We start from the raw sequence: 20625 nt of genomic DNA, 5'->3' as shown, positions 1-20625 counted from the left end.
AGTGTTTTTGTTCCCCACAAGAATTACTGTGGGTAGGAAATTCCCTAAGAGAAGGATCTTTGCTGTGGAGCAGAGTTAGCGGTGACCTTGGATGTCTGGTGTGACTAAACACTCAAATAGTTGTCCTGCACGAATGAAAATTAAATAGAAGACATTGTTTTTGTCTTGTGTGGAGTACAAGTTGATTTTTGTGTATTCATCTATTTGGCAATTCGATTTGGTGTTTTCAGTTGATCTGAAAATCCCACCTAAGACGTGGGCTTGGATTGACAGGGTCGTACAGTCCATCACCTGGGAGCTGAATCGACCTGGGCCATTCCATCTCTATCTCTACAGATTTATTTTGTTGTCTTCAATCTGAGTCAGAAACAGTGGGCAGCTGTGAAGTGTGAAACTTTTCCAATCTGATAGTTTGGAGGTGATGTTTACCTATCAGGAAAACTGTCTTATCAGTTGGGGTACGTTACTCTCCAGTGACAGCGGAATGAAGTGGTAACAATTGTCATGACTTTCAGATAAGGGACTGAGGCCCAGAGAGATCACACATGGTGATGGAGCAGCCCAGGGGCCAGCTCTTAACTGCGCCATGATGCTCTCTTCAAGTGCAGGTCAGACAGAAAGACCTCAACTGATGTGGGAACAACCCCAGAACCTCCCTCATGAAGATATAGGCTTTATCTCTGCTATCTTTCTGTAATGCTCTTCACAAAAGTGATCATGATTAAAATGTTCTTTCTCAACTCTTTCTCAACGTCACTAATTATCAGGGACTTGCAAATGAAACTCACAATGAGATATGACCTCGCACCTGTTGGGATGGTTATTATAAAAAAACAAAGCAAAACAAAAGATACCAAGTGTCGGCGAAGATGTGGAGAAATTGGAAGCCTTGTTCACTGTTGGTGGGAATGTAGAATAGTGTAGCTGCTATGGAGAACAGTATGGAGGTTCCTCGAGAAGGTAGATCTACCATGGGATCTGGATACTTATCCAAAAGAACTGAAATCCAGATCTTTTTTTTTTTTTTAAAGATTTTTTATTTATTTATTTGACAGAGAGAGAGATCACAAGTAGACGGAGAGGCAGGCAGAGAGAGAGAGAGAGGGAAGCAGGCTTCTTGCTGAGCAGAGAGCCCGATGCGGGACTCGATCCCAGGACCCTGAGATCATGACCTGAGCCGAAGGCAGCGGCTTAACCCACTGAGCCACCCAGGCGCCCCTGAAATCCAGATCTTGAAGAGACAACTGTACTCCCATGCTCATGGCAACATTATTCATAATAGCCATGATATGAAGCAACCAAAGTATTTTTTTTGTTTTGTTTTTGAAGATTTTATTTATTTATTTGACAGAGATCACAAGTAGGCAGAGAGGCAGGCAGAGAGAGAGGGGGAAGCAGGCTCCCCACTGAGCGGAGAGCCTGATGTGGGGCTCGATCCCAGGACCCTGGGATCGTGACCTGAACCGAAGGCAGTGGCTTTAACCCACTGAACCACCCAGGCACCCCCAAAGTATTTGTTAATAGATGAATCAATAAAATGTGGTGTATACAGACAGTGAAATATTATTCAGCCTCATAAAAAGGGAAATCCTGACATTCAAAACAACATGGGCAGGGGCGCCTGGGGTGGCTCAGTGGGTTAAAGCCTCTGCCTTCAGCTCAGGTCGTGATCCCACGTCCTGGGATCGAGCCCCACATCGGGCTCTCTGCTCAGCAGGGAGCCTGCTTCCTCCCCTCTCTCTCTCTACCTGCCTCTCTGCCTACTTGTGATCTCTCTCTCTCTCTGTCAAATAAATAAAATCTTTAAAAAAAAAAAAAACATGGACAAACCTGGAGGACTTTTATGCTAAGTGAAATAAAGCAGTCATAGAAAGACAAATGCTGCTTGATTCCATTTGTGTGAGATATCTAAAATAGTCAAACACACAGAAGTAGAAAATACAATTGTGGTTGCTAGGAGTTGGGGGTAGGGAGAAGATGTTGTTCAATGGGTATAAAATTTTAGTTATGTAAGGTGAGTAAGCTCTAAAGATCTGCTGTACAATGTATTGTCTCTAGTTTACTGTATTATGCACTTTAAAAAAATGTGCCTCTCATCTTCCTCTTGGGGCTAGTGACCCACCCGAGGTATATTCTTTTCACGTCAATAACAGAAGGGCAAGAGTATAAACTTGACCCCACAAACACGTTTTAAGCCTTGTGTCATGTCTAAAACATCACACTGACCAAAACAAGTCCCATGTGGAACCAAAAGACATGGAATGGGGAAAGATATTCTTCCCGTGAAGGTGTGGGGGAAGGGAGTGTGCGTTGTTAAACAATAGTCTGCCACAATAGTCTATTGTGTCCCTTATTTCAACTGTTATATTTTTAATGTATAATACTTCTGTTTTTTATCTTTCTTCTTTTATATTGATACTATCCTTTCACATCCATCTAATATATATATTTATGTACTTTATATTTATATACTTATAATAGTATATAAATATATGCTATTGGATCATCTGTTATAACGTTGTACAAATTCCCACAAGAATTTGTACTTCCGGTATATTGTTTTTCTTCAGAAAAAGTTGTGTTCTTCGAATGTTATGCTATTTTGTTCTGTGGCTGAACCCTAGTTTATGTCCACTCCAAAGAGCTTTGGGAGTAAGGAAGAGCTTTGGAAGTAGGATGAGGGGGACCTTCAAGCAGAGAAAACAGAGGTCATCCTTCCTGAGATGGTATTGCACTAGCCCTGATGGTCTGAATGGAGAATGCGAAGGAGAAGTCTAGTTTTTACCTGCACCACAGACGCCATTGTACTGCTTTGATTGTACTCCTGATAAATACTCATGCTTTCCATAATGCAGGGGAATCTGCCCAGCTCTTACTCGTGGAATGAAGATCCGCTGTCCGGAGACTCTGTACAGCGGCTGCCTTGGGATCCTTCAGGGCTCTAATTTCCATCCACTCCTCTGTGAGGACTGTATTGAGTTGAGAATGACCTTAGGACGAATATCGTGGGTATTCAAGGACTTAAGGCAGATGACTCTCAAAAAATATGACTTAATTAAAAATAATGTAATTTTTCTATCTCATTGATTTCTTATTCATATATGAAATGGCACCTCTCCCAGGGGCATCCCATAGAATGATAATACATAGCATAGGTTGAGATAGGACTCAACAGAACATGTTAAATAAATCTGAAAACCATTTAGAGTTGAGTGTAGATTTGTGTGTTTAGTCGACAAACTGTGGACTTCTCCTCTGCATCACTGGTTCAGATCCTTCTGCAGTCGGTAATGATTTAAAGTGACTCTTATGAACATTATCAACAGTTCGGTGTCTAAATACAAGGATTCCAGTGGGTAGTGGAGGGAAGATTTTTACATTTCTTTTTCCAGTTCTTTCATTCTAATACCAAATGTCATTGTAAAACAAATGAAATGCCATTCTAAAATATTTATTAGATTCTTAAAGTGAAATACCAGTTTTGCTTCAGAAGGAACTTTCATAAAATCTCTGAACACCACTAATGTGATCCTGTCTTTTTTTGTGCTTTCTGACCATGTAAACCTGTCTCTACTTTAAACATAAGAACACTGATTGACGTATTAAATGTATATATCAAAATTACCTGCAAAAGGTACAGTTATGGCAGAAATATTGTGTATTTAATTCATAGGAAGTCCAGGCCTTCTATGCATAAGTAAACTCTATGCCATACAAAAAGGAAAAAAAAATCAGTTCTCCTAGGAAACTACAACTATTCTTTATAAAAATGATCCTCCTTCTGCCTGGACCAAATCTGTGAATTAAATAGAGATATGGTATTAGTTACCAGTACTACTGCTGCTACGTCTTCTATGGTATTTCTGTGGTATGATTGAGTAAGTTTCCTTATTGACACATAAGGTGTAATGTTGCTTTGTTTTACTGCTTAGTAGCAGAGGCATGGTGGTACGTCAGTGACGCCCATCTGGCCCTTCTTACTTCGGGTCAGGCCGTCAACATGAGGACTCTGCTAGTTACTGAGAATTTATCATCTAGTTATGCCTTCAGGATCTGGAGACATTCCCAAAAGCTGGTCTAGGACCCATTGTGAGAGGGATGGGGGCCAAAATTCTGTTACTTTGTAAACTGCACAGTCTCCTTTGTGGCAGGAGACCATAGTGACTTTCCCTAGGGATTAGTGTCAATTCAGATCAACAGTTTGGCAAATCCCAGTGATCTAAGTTTTTTGTCTCCCAAGTGTAGAGTCATCCAAGGCAATGGCCGACTGGCCCCTTTGAGGAGGATTTGGGAGAAGGACTGATAATACACAGCAGTGAATGTGGTAGGATCCAACCTTAAGGGGAACCAGCCTTCTCTCCAGTGAAATGACTCTGACCTGGAAAAGGCTTCCTTCTGACCTGGGTAAGAGGGTGTGCTTCCCCAGTGGGGGTAAGTCAAGTCAGCCTCTGCTTGAGATGATCCAATTATACAGACCTGGTGATTTAATGGGCTGCCCATCTCTGTCTTTCCAATGGCTCACCCACCACCAAGGCCCACTGTAGGTGGAAGTGTTCTGGTCACCCTTCTGGCTCTGCTGCCCACTATTGTGACTGGGTCCACCTTGCAAATCTGTGCTGCAATTTGCTCTTTCCTTGTTGGCATAATCTTTAGCCCTACATTCACTGTGGCTGTCAGGAGTGAGTTTTTGTTGTTGTGAGAGGGATGAGGGATTTTTTTCAGCTACCCTTCCAGAGAAGTTCTTTGGTTCTCTGACTGCCTTGAACTGAGAGTTTAAACCCACAAGATATCCTTTTATTCTGTATCTCCCGTGTATTCTGAAGCAACTATCTACCCTACACTCCTTTAAATCATCTTTGCTGGAAGTTACAGTTAAATGAAGTAGCCATTTGGGTTTTCCAAAGTCTTGCCTTTGATAGAATTTTTATCTCAAGATACCACAGGTGATTAACTAATTATAATGCCATTTCAAGCCACAGTTTGTTGGGTAGCCCCTTCTACTGCTGATAAGAGCATCATACCATTTAAACTCAGACAGGGGAGCTGATCAACACCAGACTCCCAGATTAGAACGCGTGTTTCCTGGGATCACAGGTACTGAGCACTGTGTCAGCAGGAGTCCTTTCAGCCAATGGATACCTAGACATCCCACAAAGAGAGGACTGAAACAGGGGAATAGTTCTAAAAAATACTGGGAGAGCAGAAAGGGCAGAGCAGGGGTGTGGCAAGATAACCTAGAACTTGGTAATGTTAGGAGTTTACCGCGAGCACAGATCTCTGAGAAGAAAGGGAAGAGATGGCATTTTCAGAGTCTGAAGCACAGGTCCTGGGTTCTGGGAGGTGTGGCACGTGGTGTGCTGCGGTCCGTGAGGGGCTGCCCTGACCATGTCTGGGACTGGTCAGAGAATTCACTTGGGCGGAAAAGGGGCGCTCCCTAGTCAGTGCCCGGACTAGGGATGAGGAGCTTTGTAGGCTGTGCTGGGACTAGAGAGGGGAATCCAGCAACTTCCAGAGACCCTGCCAGGAGAGAGGAAGAGAAAGAGAACCAGAGGGGGAGGAAGGGAGAGTGAGAGAGGAAAAGAGAGAGAGAGACAGAGGGAGGGAAGGAGGGGGAGAGGACAGACTTCTCTCATTCTCTAGCCTTCAGTTCTCCCGCCCCTGCAGCCCATTACTACTAACTAACGGAGCCAGGGGAGGAGGTAGCCTGGGAATACACTTTGTGGTCACATAGCTCCAGCCTTACTGAGCCGAGAAATGATGGTAGGTGTGGGCTAAGTGACAAAGAACTGGTCCGGCGAGATTTCGATTGACAAACAGATTTTTTTTTTTAATTTTATTTTTTATAAACATATATTTTTATCCCCAGGGATACAGGTCTGCGAATCGCCAGGTTTACACACTTCACAGCACTCACCATAGCACATACCCTCCCCAATATCCATAACCCCACCCCCCCTTCTCCCAACCCCCCTCCCCCCATCAACCCTCAGTTTGTTTTGTGAGATTAAGAGTCACTTATGGTTTGTCTCCCTCCCAATCCCATCTTGTTTCATTTACTCTTCTCCTACCCCCTTAACCCCCCATGTTGCATCTCCTCTCCCTCATATCAGGGAGATCATATGATAGTTGTCTTTTGTCTTTCTCCGATTGACTTATTTCGCTAAGCATGGTACCCTCTAGTTCCATCCACGTCGTCGCAAATGGCAAGATTTCATTTCTTTTGATGGCTGCATAGTATTCCATTGTGTATATATACCACATCTTCTTTATCCATTCGTCTGTTGATGGACATCTAGGTTCTTTCCATAGTTTGGCTATTGTAGACATTGCTGCTATAAACATTCGGGTGCACGTGCCCCTTTGGATCACTACGTTTGTATCTTTAGGGTAAATACCCAGCAGTGCAATTGCAGGGTCATAGGTAGTTCTATTTTCAACATTTTGAGGAACCTCCATGCTGTTTTCCAGAGTGGTTGCACCAGCTTGCATTCCCACCAACAGTGTAGGAGGGTTCCCCTTTCTCCGCATCCTCGCCAGCATCTGTCATTTCCTGACTTGTTAATTTTAGCCATTCTGACTGGTGTGAGGTGATATCTCATGGTGGTTTTGATTTGTATTTCCCTGATGCCGAGTGATATGGAGCACTTTTTCATGTGTCTGTTGGCCATCTGGATGTCTTCTTTGCAGAAATGTCTGTTCATGTCCTCTGCCCATTTCTTGATTGGACTATTTGTTCTTTGGGTGTTGAGTTTGCTAAGTTCTTTATAGATTTTGGACACTAGCCCTTTATCTGATATGTCATTTGCAAATATCTTCTCCCATTCTGTCAGTTGTCTTTTGGTTTTGTTCACTGTTTCCTTTGCTGTGCAAAAGCTTTTGATCTTGATAAAATCCCAATAGTTCATTTTTGCCCTTGCTTCCTTTGCCTTTGGTGATGTTCCTAGGAAGATGTTGCTGCGGCTGAGGTCGAAGAGGTTGCTGCCTGTGTTCTCCTCAAGGATTTTGATGGATTCCTTTCTCACATTGAGATCCTTCATCCATTTTGAGTCTATTTTCGTGTGTGGTGTAAGGAAATGATCCAATTTCATTTTTCTGCATGTGGCTGTCCAATTTTCCCAACACCATTTATTGAAGAGGCTGTCTTTGTTCCATTGGACATTCTTTCCTGCTGACAAACAGATTTTAAAAAAAGTTATGAACATATCTTTTTGTTGCTATCATACCTAGGAACATCCATTATTGGTATCTTATCCACAAAATGATTTCTTAGATGTATTTTGGGTGGAATTATAATAACCTAAAAAACCTAAAATAACCTAAAAAACACAGAGGAACAATAATTGAAAGACTTCAAACTCTAACAAGCTGCTAAGGATGGGTTCCCACGTGATGAGGTTTCCTGCCCTTGGAACACTCCTTGCGATGGCCACAACGTGGGAAGGGGGGGCTGCTGTTCCTCTGTGGCTCGTGTTATCTCTGGACCATTGTGCTTCAGCTCGCCTGGAAACGGGGAAGGGCTGTCTGGATTCAGACCGACTATGGCATTAAGGCCCTTTCTAGTACTCTCTGGTCATACTCTGCTGACTGGTTGGATTAGAAGCTGGAAAATCATCAAGGAGGGAAGTCTGTAGAAGGAAGTAGCATGCATGCGTGCCCACATAAGTATAATGTCCTGGGAAACAGATGGGACCTAGCAACTTGGGTGGACAGTGCTACTGATTATGTACGTACACGCATTACACACACAAACACACATGCATGTATTGTTTTTGGTAAAAAAAAAAAATTAACAATAATTGGGAGATCCCTCCAATGAGGTCTCCCTCAGAAAAATACATAGTTTTCTAAATGGAGAAATCACCTAGCATTGGGGCAGTTCTTAATGCAGCCATCCCAAATCATCCCAGGGAAGGATCTGTTTTGGAAAAATTATAAACACTTTACATGTGCATAGACCTCTCCAGTTTGCAAATCACGGCCACATCATGTGTTTTAAGCCTTAAAGTAGAATTACAGTGTCCTCCTTACTAACTTCCTTTTACAGGGCAGGACTCTTACGGGAGAGATGTTCTTGCCCCATATCACAGAATGTCAGGGTCCAGTATTTACGCGTCTGCTGACTCCGCGCCTGCTGCCCGCGTCCGTCCCCCGCCAGCCGCCCGCAGGTCCTCCTGGGGACCCTCCTCTCAGCAGCGACCCCTCGCGGCGGGCCGGCTCCGCGCGCTGCCGGGTTACGGCCCGAGGTGCTCATGGGTCTCCCCGCCTTCAGCGGCGCCTCCTCCAGACTTCGGGTTGCTGCAAAGCGCGCCGATTGATCGTGGTATTTCTGTGATTGGTTTGTGCGCTCTTACCTCCAGGGAAATGATCCCCGCTCCACGGCATACCCCAGGACGGGCTCCCCCACCCACCCGCGAACCCCGGCCCTCGGCGCCGCGATCGGCCCTTCCTCCCGGCAGGTGCAGGTGCCCTGGGCTCTCTCCCAGCTCTTGGCCTGGGACCCGCCCTCGCTCTCCTGCTTCCACCGGCCTGGAACGCGGAGCCGGTTTTATCCCGGACCGTCCTTGGGTTCTTTCCTCTCCGTCACTTCCCTTCGACTCCTGCAGGCAGGGACTGGACCTTGCAGGCATGGTCACAGCGTGCCTCACGATGCCTTCCTCTTTGCTTTTGGGGTCGCATCTTGTTCCACTTTCACTAGCTCTCCGAGGCCAGGAACAACGACGGTGATGGGAGAGAGTATGTGCCACGTGTGTACTCCGAGCCGGCCCCGTTCTCGTCCTCAGGATCGCCCTGCGGATTAGAGCTACTCCTAGTCTCCATGTTTTGCCAAAGTGAAATCCTGGGCACAGAGAGGTGCATTAACTTGCCCAAGGTGGCACAGCTACCGAGTTGTGAAGCCAGGGTTGGAGCCCCTCCTGCAGAGTCTGCCTCGCAGGGGTTCTGGTGTATTTATGTCTGCGTTGCTAGCATCTCCTCAGTAAATGTTTGCTGATTGCAACTCAGTGTAAACTAGAGGGGACGATTTATGGCAACTGTGGGTATTGAGACACTTTCTTGCTTTAGTATTGGAGAGGTAGGAAATCTCAATGAAGAAAAACATGGGTTCTGATCTGCCAGGCATCTCTTCTAGCACGGAGCACACTCAGCTCTCCAATTCCTAGCGACAGAAGGACACCCTGGATAGAAAAGATCACATCTGATCCTTTTCAGGGATGGTAGTGGCTGTTTATGCTCTGTTCGCAAGGGCTATCTCTAATTTATGATAGACCACCTCTGTGCTCAGTGCCCTCTATAAAAGACCGTATTTTGAGACAGTTCTTGATTTCAAGGTCAGAGAGAGGATAGATGGAGTTTTAGGGCCTATGACCCATCTATAAAATTTCACAGAAACTGAAATTAAAAAATAGATTTAGTGAGTGCTAAGAAAAAATACAGTTCAACCACTTGTGAAACTGATATTTCATTGCTTCGGTTTTGGCTAATTTTCCAGTTATTACTATTTTCCTGGAGGGCCATAGCCCAGTAACATGTTTGGGAAGCTGATCATTTGGGTATGTAGTTCTGTTAAAAATGACAACCCCATTCTTTTTTCTAGAAAATCTATGCAATAGAATGATGAAGATACAGTCCTAGAATTGGATGAAGAATGAGTTGTCAAGAAAGATTTGATTTTCAAATACACAGAGGTGGTAGCCGACGAAATCAAGGATGGATTTTCTTAGAGGCATGACAGAAGAGTGTAGATCGATGATTGCGTCGGGGAGAGTGAGAACAGACACAGCCTGGAGAAGCAGTGAGGTCAGTGTGGCGGGGGGTGAGGGACGGTGGACAGAAGACCAAATTAGCGTATTACCATAGAAGCCAAAGGTAGTGTTTCAGCAAGGGGGGAGTGGTAAAGAGTTTGAGGTGCCAAAAAATGTCAAGGAAAATGAAGATTGAAAAAAGAATCATCATTCAGTTTGGGGAGAAGTAGGGCATTCCCTTCATTCCCAGGGCATGGTGGTAAAGTTGCTTTCGGCTTCTCGCCAGGTAAGCCTTATGACTGAATGCGGACTTCTGGAACACTTTTATTTTATTTTTTTAAAGGTTTAATTTATTTATTTGACAAACAGAGATCTCAAGTAGGCAGAGAGGTAGGCAGAGAGGGAGGGGGGGAGCAGAGAGCCCGATGTGGGGCTCAATCCCAGAACCCCGAGATCATGATCTGAACCGAAGGCAGAGGCTTAACCCACTGAGCCACCCAGGCACCCCCCGGAACACTTTTAAAAGCAGAAGAACATATGATTCATCAAGGGCCTGCAGTAACTAGTCACGTAGGTGGGCATGTTGTGATCAGGTGCTACTCCTGGGCCTCTGTACGAGGGACCCGATGCTCTTCTCAGGTAAAGCGGAAGTGCGAGTGGACGAGGCTGGGGGGTGTGACCACCCGAGGTCAGTTTTGATGCACGTTGACTCTTGTGTCAATAGTCCATGAAAAGAGAAGAACGAAAACATGGTGGCACTAGTTAAATTTTGGAGCTCGGGAAAAGCCACCAGATGCCGTTATCTGTTGCTTATACTTGCGGATAGAAGAGGCCCGGGCACAGCAATGGAGAATGTTCTTGTTAACACACTCACACACACACACACACACACGCACGTGCACGTGTGCGTCCCTCCGAGTGCTTTGTCTCAAAAGCACAAGTAACTTACATTAAAAAAAAAAAAAACTTTTGGGGCACCTGGGTGGCTCAGTGGGTTAAGCCTCTGCCTTCGGCCCAGGTCATGATCTCAGGGTCCTGGTATCGAGCCCCGCATCGGGCTCTCTGCTCGGCAAGGGAGCCTGCTTCCCCCCGCCCCTCTCTCCCTGCCTCTCTGCCTACTTGTGATCTCTCTCTGTCAAATAAATAAAATCTTTAAAAAAAAAAGAAAACTTTTAATAAACCAATGTCTCCAGTATGCATCACATTAAAAACCGTATCTTTGCTTCTCTAAAGTAGTAATAAAAGGAGCAGCTCCTTGTGTTGTCTCCAGAGTAGTCACAGCTAATGAGCCACAGGAGGCCTTGCTAGAATTTAATAAACTCGTTGTCGCGGAGGCAGCTTGCGCTGCTGCTCTTTGTGACTGACCTGGGTGTTCAGGTGTGAATGGTTCATCCTGTGTCCATCTTGCTCGCGAATTGCTGATCCTGTGGTCTTCCCCATATCACCCAATTTCCAGCTCTTGGGCAGTTTATTGGGGTCTCATGGTCTGTACTTGAATTAAAGCTAATAAACACTTTACATCTTTCCTTGTTAAAATGGTTGTTATTAATAATGATGAATAATTTAATTCTGCATAATCGAAATTACCTTTGTAGATGCCACAGGAGGCAGTAAAAAGTGGAGAGAAATTTTCTCAACTGAACAAACTTGATTATCCTATAGGAGTCGCTTTTTTTTTTTAAAGAAATAATTGGAATGCATCTGAATACCAAATAATTGTTCTATTAAAAAGCACAGCTGGCTAGAGACAAAAAAGAAAATAGTATAAGGGGTTCGTGTGAAAATTAACAGTGAATATTGAATTTCCTGGATTTTATTTCCAGATTGCCTGACATGCTGTTTTCTTTTGCTCTCCTTATTTCCCACCTGCGGCTGGTCTCTTCACTGTGGATAATAGTTCTCTTTATGATCTTGCAGTTAATCGGTTTGGGGGCGGTTTGAATTTTGTCATTATTATAGAATGGGACGAAATCCAAAAGTAGGCCAAGAGTGAGAGCCTTTAAAAGTATTTTTCATTGTCCACTACAGTCTCTCCTTGCACCAAGAGGGGTAGGTTCTGATCTACTCTGGCCGGACCAGGACCCAAAAGTAACTGTTCACCCCGGGTTCTCTACTGTGGCATTCTGAGTTCTGGAAGTTCTCAAACAAACTGTCTTCTGTAAATACTGGTCTGTCCAGTTCCTTCCTGCTGTGAGCGTCAGCAAGTCCACACCTTTTAACACAGGGTCACACACATATACCCATTTCAGAGAATTATACTTTGAGTTCAAAGAATGACTGTAGTCAGAAGAATCCCAGGCCTCTTGCTGGTGAGAGTAAACAAAATCTTTTTTTTTTTTTTAATTAAAAAAATTTTTTTTTGAGAAGGAGGAGTGGGGGAGAGAGACACACACAGACAGTGAGCAGGGGAATGGGTGGGGCAGAGGAAGAGGAGAGAGAGAATCCCAAGCAGGTTCCACACTCACCTCAACGCAGAGCCTGATGTGGGGTTCTCTTTCATTAGCTGAGCTGAAAGCAAGAGTCGGACACCCAACCGACTGAGCCACCCAGACACTCCTGGAATCTTACGCTCGACTTCAAATCACAGCATATCACATTCCTTTGCCAGTGGCTACCACAGTGGGAAACCCTTTGTGTATAAATGGGGAGTTTGTATAAGACAGATTGTTTAGGCTTTTATCTTACTGCATCCTCTAAGCAGAATGTGATAGCATTTTTGGCTCCTGTTACTGACAAAGCAGTAAATGTTTGCTGCAGGAAGTTGAACATTTGAATGATAAACCTTCCAACATTTGAATTATAAATTGGTAGCCCGCTTGGCATGGCTGATAGTGCCAGCTGGCTTATCGTGAGCCCATGACATCTGATTGTCGTTTGCCTTCCTTTGAACAAGTTATCTCTCAGCTGTCTTTCTTACAAAGTGAAAATAGATAGCTTCCATTCCATCTTGCATTGTAATGTATTGTTTTTCTCAGTCAGGGAGTCATCATGGAACTCGTAAGTGATATGTGGGTAAACACGGCATTGAATACAGGCGTCACTGTCTGATGGGACCTTTAAGACGTTAAACTCAAAGGCGGTTGCCTGAACTTTTCATTTTTCAGCACCTTAAACGTCCTGTTGGCTGACAAGTGGAGTGGTTCCTGGTCAGTGCACCTGATTTTTCTTCCATAGCCCCAGAGCTTGCTTGGAAGGAGAAACAGGCCTGTGCAGACTGAGGAAGATGGATGGCAGGGCAAGCGCACACACGGGGGTGGAGATTGCTTTGTGAGCTCATTTGCCCGTCTTTCTCTGTGGCCGTTACTGACGCCCGAGACACAGTGCATCCCTGAGTCAGGTAAGCACGCAGAGTTCCATGTTTCAGACGGGAAGCACTCCTGCTTCAGGGCAGGCAGAGTGCGGAGCTGCGGGGTGGGTTAGGTTCCTCTGATTTTCATGAGGGGAGTTAGCCTTGCCGTGGGGACCCTACAAGGTCAGAACGCAGGCAAGAGATCTGTCTAGTGTGCTGGGCCTCTAAGAAATCGGAGGTGGTTTAATATTTGACAAAACTGTGGCAATCTGAGTGGGCCTTGAACCACTGCTTCTGTGAACCGCAACACGTTGATTTAGGCAACACAGCGAAGTCTTTTGGATGCTTGCAAGACTACCACGGGACAGATGGCGAGGGGACATGCGTGTATTTGCATTTACTTGTTCAGATATTTGAAAAAACTCAACTTATCGTAAGTCAGGGGAAACCTGTATTTTCCCTGCAGTGGTGAGGATTGACAGTGGTTCCGCCTCTTGGGAAGAGTGTCATGAAAGTGCCATCACGCTGATCAGGGAGAAGGGCGCGGTGACGGTGTGCGGAATATGGAACAGTCGCGCTCGGTATTCTCATTTTTCTACTCCGCGGTCTGTGCGGTAGATGAGGGTGACTAACTCTGCTCTGCGCCGCGGTCTTGGGGGACAGCAGTTAGGGCAGAACCTGTGGGGAGGAGCGACGTGACCTCACCAGCCGGCGCTAAGCAGTCTGAGCTCTTCACGGGTGACGGTGGGACGGCAGGAAGAGCGCCGCGGGCTCCAAACACCGGGTGTAAAAATCCTGCCTCGGCCACTTACAACAGGCTGACCAAAGATGTCAATTCAGCCCAGATTTTTTTTTTTAATTAGTAGACTCATTTGTGCCTTACTTGGGTCTATACGTGTCTATACTTGTGGGGATGAAACGAGGATGTGAGACAGCTGTGTAACAGGACACTGAGGACAGGTGGTGATTTTAACTAATTAGTCAGTAACACCCCCCGCGATAGAGGTGATGGGGACGTTTCTCTATCCCGCTTCATTTCTCCTCATTGGCAACCATAAATGGGGCAGAGCTCGCAGAGGGTAAGGTCACCATTCCCGGTCCTGAATATGCTAGAAAGAGGGGCAGTGAAACTCAATGACTAACAAAGGCTAGAAAATCTTTTCCTCTGGTCAAATTGGGTTATCTGTTGTCTTTCGAAATGTAATGCACACATGCCATTTCTGTTTCTGGAATTTTGAGACAGTCTGATTCCTTGGAACCTGCTCACAAAAGGTCCTTGTTCAGGCCATTGTGTTTCCTTGCCTCTCTCTTTCTGTCTTCCCTTTATCTTAGACCTCATGAAAATGTAAACTGAGGCATATGAGAAATTTTGAGAGTTGATGGAGCAAAAATCACTTTGAGTTGGGGACTGTCACCCTGGTGGCTGTTAGGAGTGCTCCCTCGACAGGAGCCTGGGGAAAGACTCCTGTGTGGAAGCTGCAGAGGCCAGGAAGGGAGAGTATTGACTGGTTCTCACGGAAAGCCTCGCGGGCTCTTTGTACCTGGTCGTCAGCAGGTTTCAGTTTCAGGACCGGGAGGCACATCCAGGCTGAGATTTGGCTCACTTCCTTGGGCCTTGGCATTAGGAGCCACATAAGTCTCCTGGCCTCCTCATAATTAATTTAACAACCCTAATTAATTACCACTTTTTAGTAATAAAAAAATCTTTCCACAGTTATATAGTAAACACTCTCCTGAGAAGGTCTCTAGAGAATGTGAATTTCCTGGTTTGTACTCTTAGCCTCTATACCGTGTGTGCACTGACGTGGTTTGAAGTCGTGGGATTTGGAGCTGACCGCCAAGCGAGAATTCTTGAGATGTCCTCGGTGCAAAAAAGGTGGTTTTATGAAAGCACAGGTACAGGACCTGTGGGCGGAAAGAGCCGCACTGGGGTCATGGGGAAGGGCTGAATATATACCTTCAAGTTGGGAGGAAGTTGGGATAGCAGAAGGCTCTAAGGAATTTTGGAAGCAAGGTTCCAGGACCTTGAACGGGCCAGTGGCTGTTAGGAAAGGGTCACTAATTACTATTTAAAAAACCTTGGTCATGAGACCTTCCAGATGTATATCTGTGGGTCATATGATTGGGGGATGATTGCCAACATATATCTTGGGTGTAGATAAAGGAAGTAGAGATAAAGGAAGTTTCCAAAGGAATTTTTGTATGTTAAAGTAGACCTACAGGATCCTAGGAGTTGGGATAATGTTAAACTAAGATTGCCTTTTGGCCCCAGCAAAGTATTAACATCCAGGTAGCCGAGTTCCTAGAGGAAGGTCACTCTGCCTGTTTCCGGGACTTTTCAGTGGGCTGTGAGCAGCAGGGAAATCTAGGTCTTCTCTTTTGCCTTTGTTTCCCACATCATCTATGACTTATCTCCTGAAGTGAATTATAAATTCTTCATAGGAAGGAATATTCATTGTACTTCACCTGTAAGAAAATGATACTGGGAATTTATGAAGACACGAATGGTCAGAGTCGTCAGAAGAGTTGCTCTAGTAGGAACTACTTAAGAGTAAAAAAAAAAGTTAATTGGTCAGAAAGAATTCACAAACACATTTATTTACAGAAAGATGTTTTGAAAATCAATTTAAAGTTTGGTGAATTTGATATTAAGAAGGCAAAGTATTGACTGGAAACCACTGATGTAGGACCAAGAGATTTTAGAAGAAAAAGAAGAAATTAGACTTTTATGTTTAGAAAAAGACAAATCAAGGGTGAAATTCGACTAAGGGGTGTGCGATGGGGTCTTAAGTCACCTCCCTTCTGTGTTCAGTGCAGTGTAATGGTCGTCATTTCTCGCGCAGGAAAACCCAGTGGAGTCTGTCCCCTGCAAACCACATACTGATCTCTCTTTCCAGAGTCATCTTCTCCCCACACCAAAATGTTCTCCTTTTCAGAGGCTGCATTTGAAGTGACTGTGTGCAGTCCTGGGAATGAGAGGAATGTGGGGCGGCGGCTCTATTTTATTTCACATTTAAATGGAAAGTCTCCTTCTACTTGTTTTCTTACTTCTCTAACCAAAGTAAAAATAATGCAGACCTTAGAAGGACTGATGCTTTAGGATTAACAGCTCTTATCGGAATGCCCTTAATGGAGCTACTCTTCTTCCGGTGTACCTCTTATTCCCCCAAGTTTTTCACACAATACCAAGAAAATTCGCTTTTTCAGGCTATAGAGATGTGTTACATAACAATGAAATTACTGACATTGTCTCTTCTCTCTCCTTTTGTTTTCCTGTTTTAGGTTGTCTTACTGTTTTCTTTTCCTGTGGAATTTTCCATTATACTGAGTTTAGAAATAGTTCAGTTTCTTTGAACTCTGGTCAAAAATGGTCATTCCTCATGACCCCTCAGCCTCAGGCCACGGTGAAGAGCTAGAAGCCGCGCAGACTCATTTCTCAGAGCACAAAACAATATTCAATCACATCGGCTTCCGTAGGCTCGCCATTTTAAGAATTATTAACATAACTGAATAAAAGGAAAAAAAAATTCTTTAGTTTTCCTATCCATTTGATCTGCTTTGGCATCCTGCGTTGCCCACAGCTCATTGGCATTCCTAATTTAAATGCACGGATGTGAAAAGCAGACTTTCAAAGATCTGAGCAGCGATGCTTAGAGGTGCTAAGAATAGAGACTTTTCCTAGGGTCTCTACTTTGTGTATAAGCTTGGACACACAGTGGCTCTTTTGTACAATTTTCTTCCCATCTTTGAGGGGAAATTAAGTACTTATCTAAAGTTTCTCTGAGAATAAGTGTCATATTTATAGGTGTTCATGAACAAAATTCAAGGTAGTAAACTTGGAGATCTAATTGGTTTTATTAAATCATTCATGAAGGGGCAGCCTCCCAAGGAGGAAACAGAGGGGGGATCCAAAAAGTTGTATGCGATGGGAGGCTTTGATAGAAGAAGGGTGGGGTGGAAAGTAATTATCAAAAGAAAAGGATTGTTCCTGGCAAGTTGGCTTTCCCTTAGGGGAAGATTAGGGGTCTTATCATGCAGATGGCCTTGTCTTCCTTTGGGGGATAGAGAGAGCCTAATGTGGTCCATTCACTTGCACAGACAGGAAAATTCCTGACTGACTGGTTAAGACTACATTTCTGCAGTTAGATTTGGGGACTCAGCCTTAGAGATTCCACTTGGGAGGCCTATGGTTTAAACACGGGGCTTTATGTATAAAACAGAGGAGTGACAAGACAGAGAAGAGAGAAATATGGCAAGTGAGAAATTTATTATGCTAGAGGTAATCAAGTTGTTGGATGTACTTGGAATGTGTCATTATTTGCTGAATTACGGCAGTTAAATTGTTTCCTGAACATTAATTTCACCTTTTGTAGTAAAACCTAACTATTCTGTGAAGAGAGAAGACTGCAGAGTGTAAATGGTCTCATGGTAATGACTTTGTTTTGGTTCACCTTTGTGTCCTTAGCATGCAGCTCAGTGCCGGGCACATAGTAGGTGATCAAGAAATATTTCTTGATTAAAGAAGTGAATAAAAATGGAAAGAAGATGTTATTCTACAAGTAAGTTTTTTGAAAATAAGGTTGGTTAAATGGAGTAGTTGAAAAGGAGGCCCATTCAAAGGTTTGGTCGTTTTGAAGATTGTTTTTGACAGCAGAAAGCACAAGGAAGCATCTAAGTAAGGACCTAAGAAAAAGCCCAAGTAGACATACAAAGCAGTTGACATTGGCACACTTCCAAGAGCTATTCATTCCTGACGCCTTCTTTATGGTGTTCCGTGCAATTTCCTTTTACTGGCCGTGGTTTGCTAAAGAAACAGAGACAAACTCACCATCAAAAGAAACCTTCACTGAGTGTGTGTGGTAGAAGTATGGTAACTAGCCAGATAATGGCAGCTTCTAGGAATTCAGATGTTTCTTAATGCCTGCATTGTATAGAGCTAACGGTGAAGACACAGGTGTTTTACTCAATTATGCTCATAAGGATGATGGCAGCTTCACACTCGACGATGGATGGATCATTTACCGTCAGTTCCTCGTGCTTTAACTTAAGAGATACAGTTTTCCTGGCCTGTGAAAAACCATTTTCTCTGTTCGTCTTTTATGTAGATCTACACTGCCCAGGGCACCTTTCCGTGCTGGTGGAGTGTTCTCGATCTCTGCTGTCCAGTGTGGTGGCCACAAGACACATGTGCAACCAGGGAACTGGATTTCTAATTCATTTACTTGAACTAGTTAGAATTTAAATTTAAATAGCCACATTGGCTAGTGGCTGCCGTACTGGACCGTGCAGTTTTACACTATAGCTCCAAGTGCTCTCTAGTGGAAGGAGCACAGGCTGGAGATCAGATGGAGCTTGAACCTGGTCCTGCTGTTTATAGGTCCTTGGAATTTTGCCAAATCAGTGTAGTTAATACTTGTGTTTGAAGGGAGTATGAGAATTAATGAATATGCTGATATCATTCATATATATCAGATAGATAGATAAATGACTGATGTATATTAGGCCAACAAAGATCATTAAATCCTCTTGCTTTCTGTGTCTTTTATAGATAATAATAATTATAGTTTGTTAAGGAATTACTATGGGACAGATGATGTGCAGAGCACCTTATATATGCTAAGGGGAAGCAAAGTGACCAAGGCAGTGTGTGATGTGGCCTGGATTCGAGCCCGAGGCCGAATGCCAACCATACATGTGTATGTAGCTGCTCGTATGTTTATTTCCTTAAGCCGGTTTTGCCTTCTGGCTCCTTAAATCTGGAAATAATGGCTCCTCCTCCTGTTCGGTCTCCCTCAGCAGAGAACCGTGAATCAAATAGGTGCTTGCACGTGGTTTGGTTGGCCCCCGCCCTACCAAAGGTCTTGGCGAGGAAACGAAAGATAGCCGGTTGGGGGTGCAGTCACACTCCAGAAAGTCTTAGCAAACTGGTCTCTTTTTCACTTGCTTCTAAAGTTGAGAGAATCTCGGAGTGCTGTGTGATGGGTAGTTTTTGGGCAAACATCTTGAAAGCCTGGCATCTGGGCGTCTGTGTCCCCCCAGTGACTCGCAGCACCTTGGTCAGAAAGCACCACGTGAACCCGACCCAAGAAGAAGCCTCGGGTCTATTTCAGGGTATCAACTTGCAAAGGCATTTCTGAATGTCAGTTTCATTGTCTGCAGTGCTCGGCTACAGAAGTTTATTGTTATTTTATAAAAGAAAAACATAGCTTTTTAGTTATTTTTTTGTTGTCTTTGGATCCTGATGCAATAAATAACAGGGGCCCTGATTCAGAGACAGAGGCCGAAAGACGGACAGCTGCAGCAGAGTGGGAGAATTGGTGCTGCTTCCTCGGAAGGAGCGAATGATGCTTTCCCAGCTCACAGGACACTGAGCGCTGTGGACGTAGTTTTATGAAGCTTGGGTGGCGGTAGATCGGGAGCTGTCCTGACCCTGCTTCTGGCTGGGTTGCCCGGTGGATGTTGACTCTACCTAAACCTGGGCTCCCTGCTCTGCGGGGACACCGGGGTCTCCTCTACACACTGCACAGAGTGTGAGAACATCTGTTCTCAGACACATAGGACTGCTCTTTGTAGCTGGTGGATAACTGCCACCTGCCCTGCCATCTGCTCCCATCTTTAATTCTGTGACAAGGACAGCAAAGGGCTGGGCTATAAGGACTTGTTACAGGCGCTGGTCTGGGCCCTTACGTGATGTGTAGGCTCATATGGGGACCTCTACTAGTAACTAGCAGAGTAGGACCCATCTCTCTGATAAAAACAATTTCAAAGGGGGACAGGTGAAACCATATTTGGCCTTCCTTTATTTCTCAATGACATGCAAGTGCTCCAGATAGTCTGCCGCTACTGAGGATAAAGGGACAAGGCATCACCATCCGAAATGGATGTGGTCTCAGTGGGTGAGTGGTCCTGGTCTCTGTAGAGTGGCTTAAGATCAATTACTCTGAAAACCTAGTCATTATTTTTGGCAGACATTCTTTAAATATAATTGGCAATAGCAGAAATCCTGTTTAACTCATTTAGGCACTTGGTATTAAATTTTTTATTCAATTTATCTTGGAAGTACACCAAGAAGTTACCTTCATCAAAATTAGTTGTCCTTTTGGGTACAATACTGAAAACTTTTAAATGGTTTAGATGGGTAATTTGCCACATCTGCTTTAAACATCCTCCAGGATAAAATACTTATTTATAAGCTGCATAGTGTGGAACTTTGATACCTTTTGTTTGAGCAGACCTGCATGGACTCCTGCATGAGAACACATGACCATTTCTGTCGACCTTCCCTTTGCACGTCTCCAACAATCAGTCACAGAGCTTTCTATTCAAGCATAAATCCTCAGCTTCTGTTAGAGGATTAAAACCCCAGTCCTTTTCTTTGTTTATGCACAAAATAAATCAATCAGTCCTTAATTGGCAGCATAGATTATCTGCAAGTTCTTCCAAAGATTTTTAACACTTAAGCTGTAGACTCTCAGCTTAGACATCAATCTAGAACATTTCTTTGAGATTACTTGAAGTATATGTGATAATCTGTTGTTGCCATTCTAGGTTTTCCTCCTGGATCAAGTCAGATCACGAGAGAACTGTGTATTTAGG

Source organism: Lutra lutra, chromosome 12, assembly GCF_902655055.1.
Source record: "Lutra lutra chromosome 12, mLutLut1.2, whole genome shotgun sequence".
Classification (NCBI taxonomy): domain Eukaryota; kingdom Metazoa; phylum Chordata; class Mammalia; order Carnivora; family Mustelidae; genus Lutra; species Lutra lutra.
Note: the sequence above shows the minus strand (reverse complement) of the source record.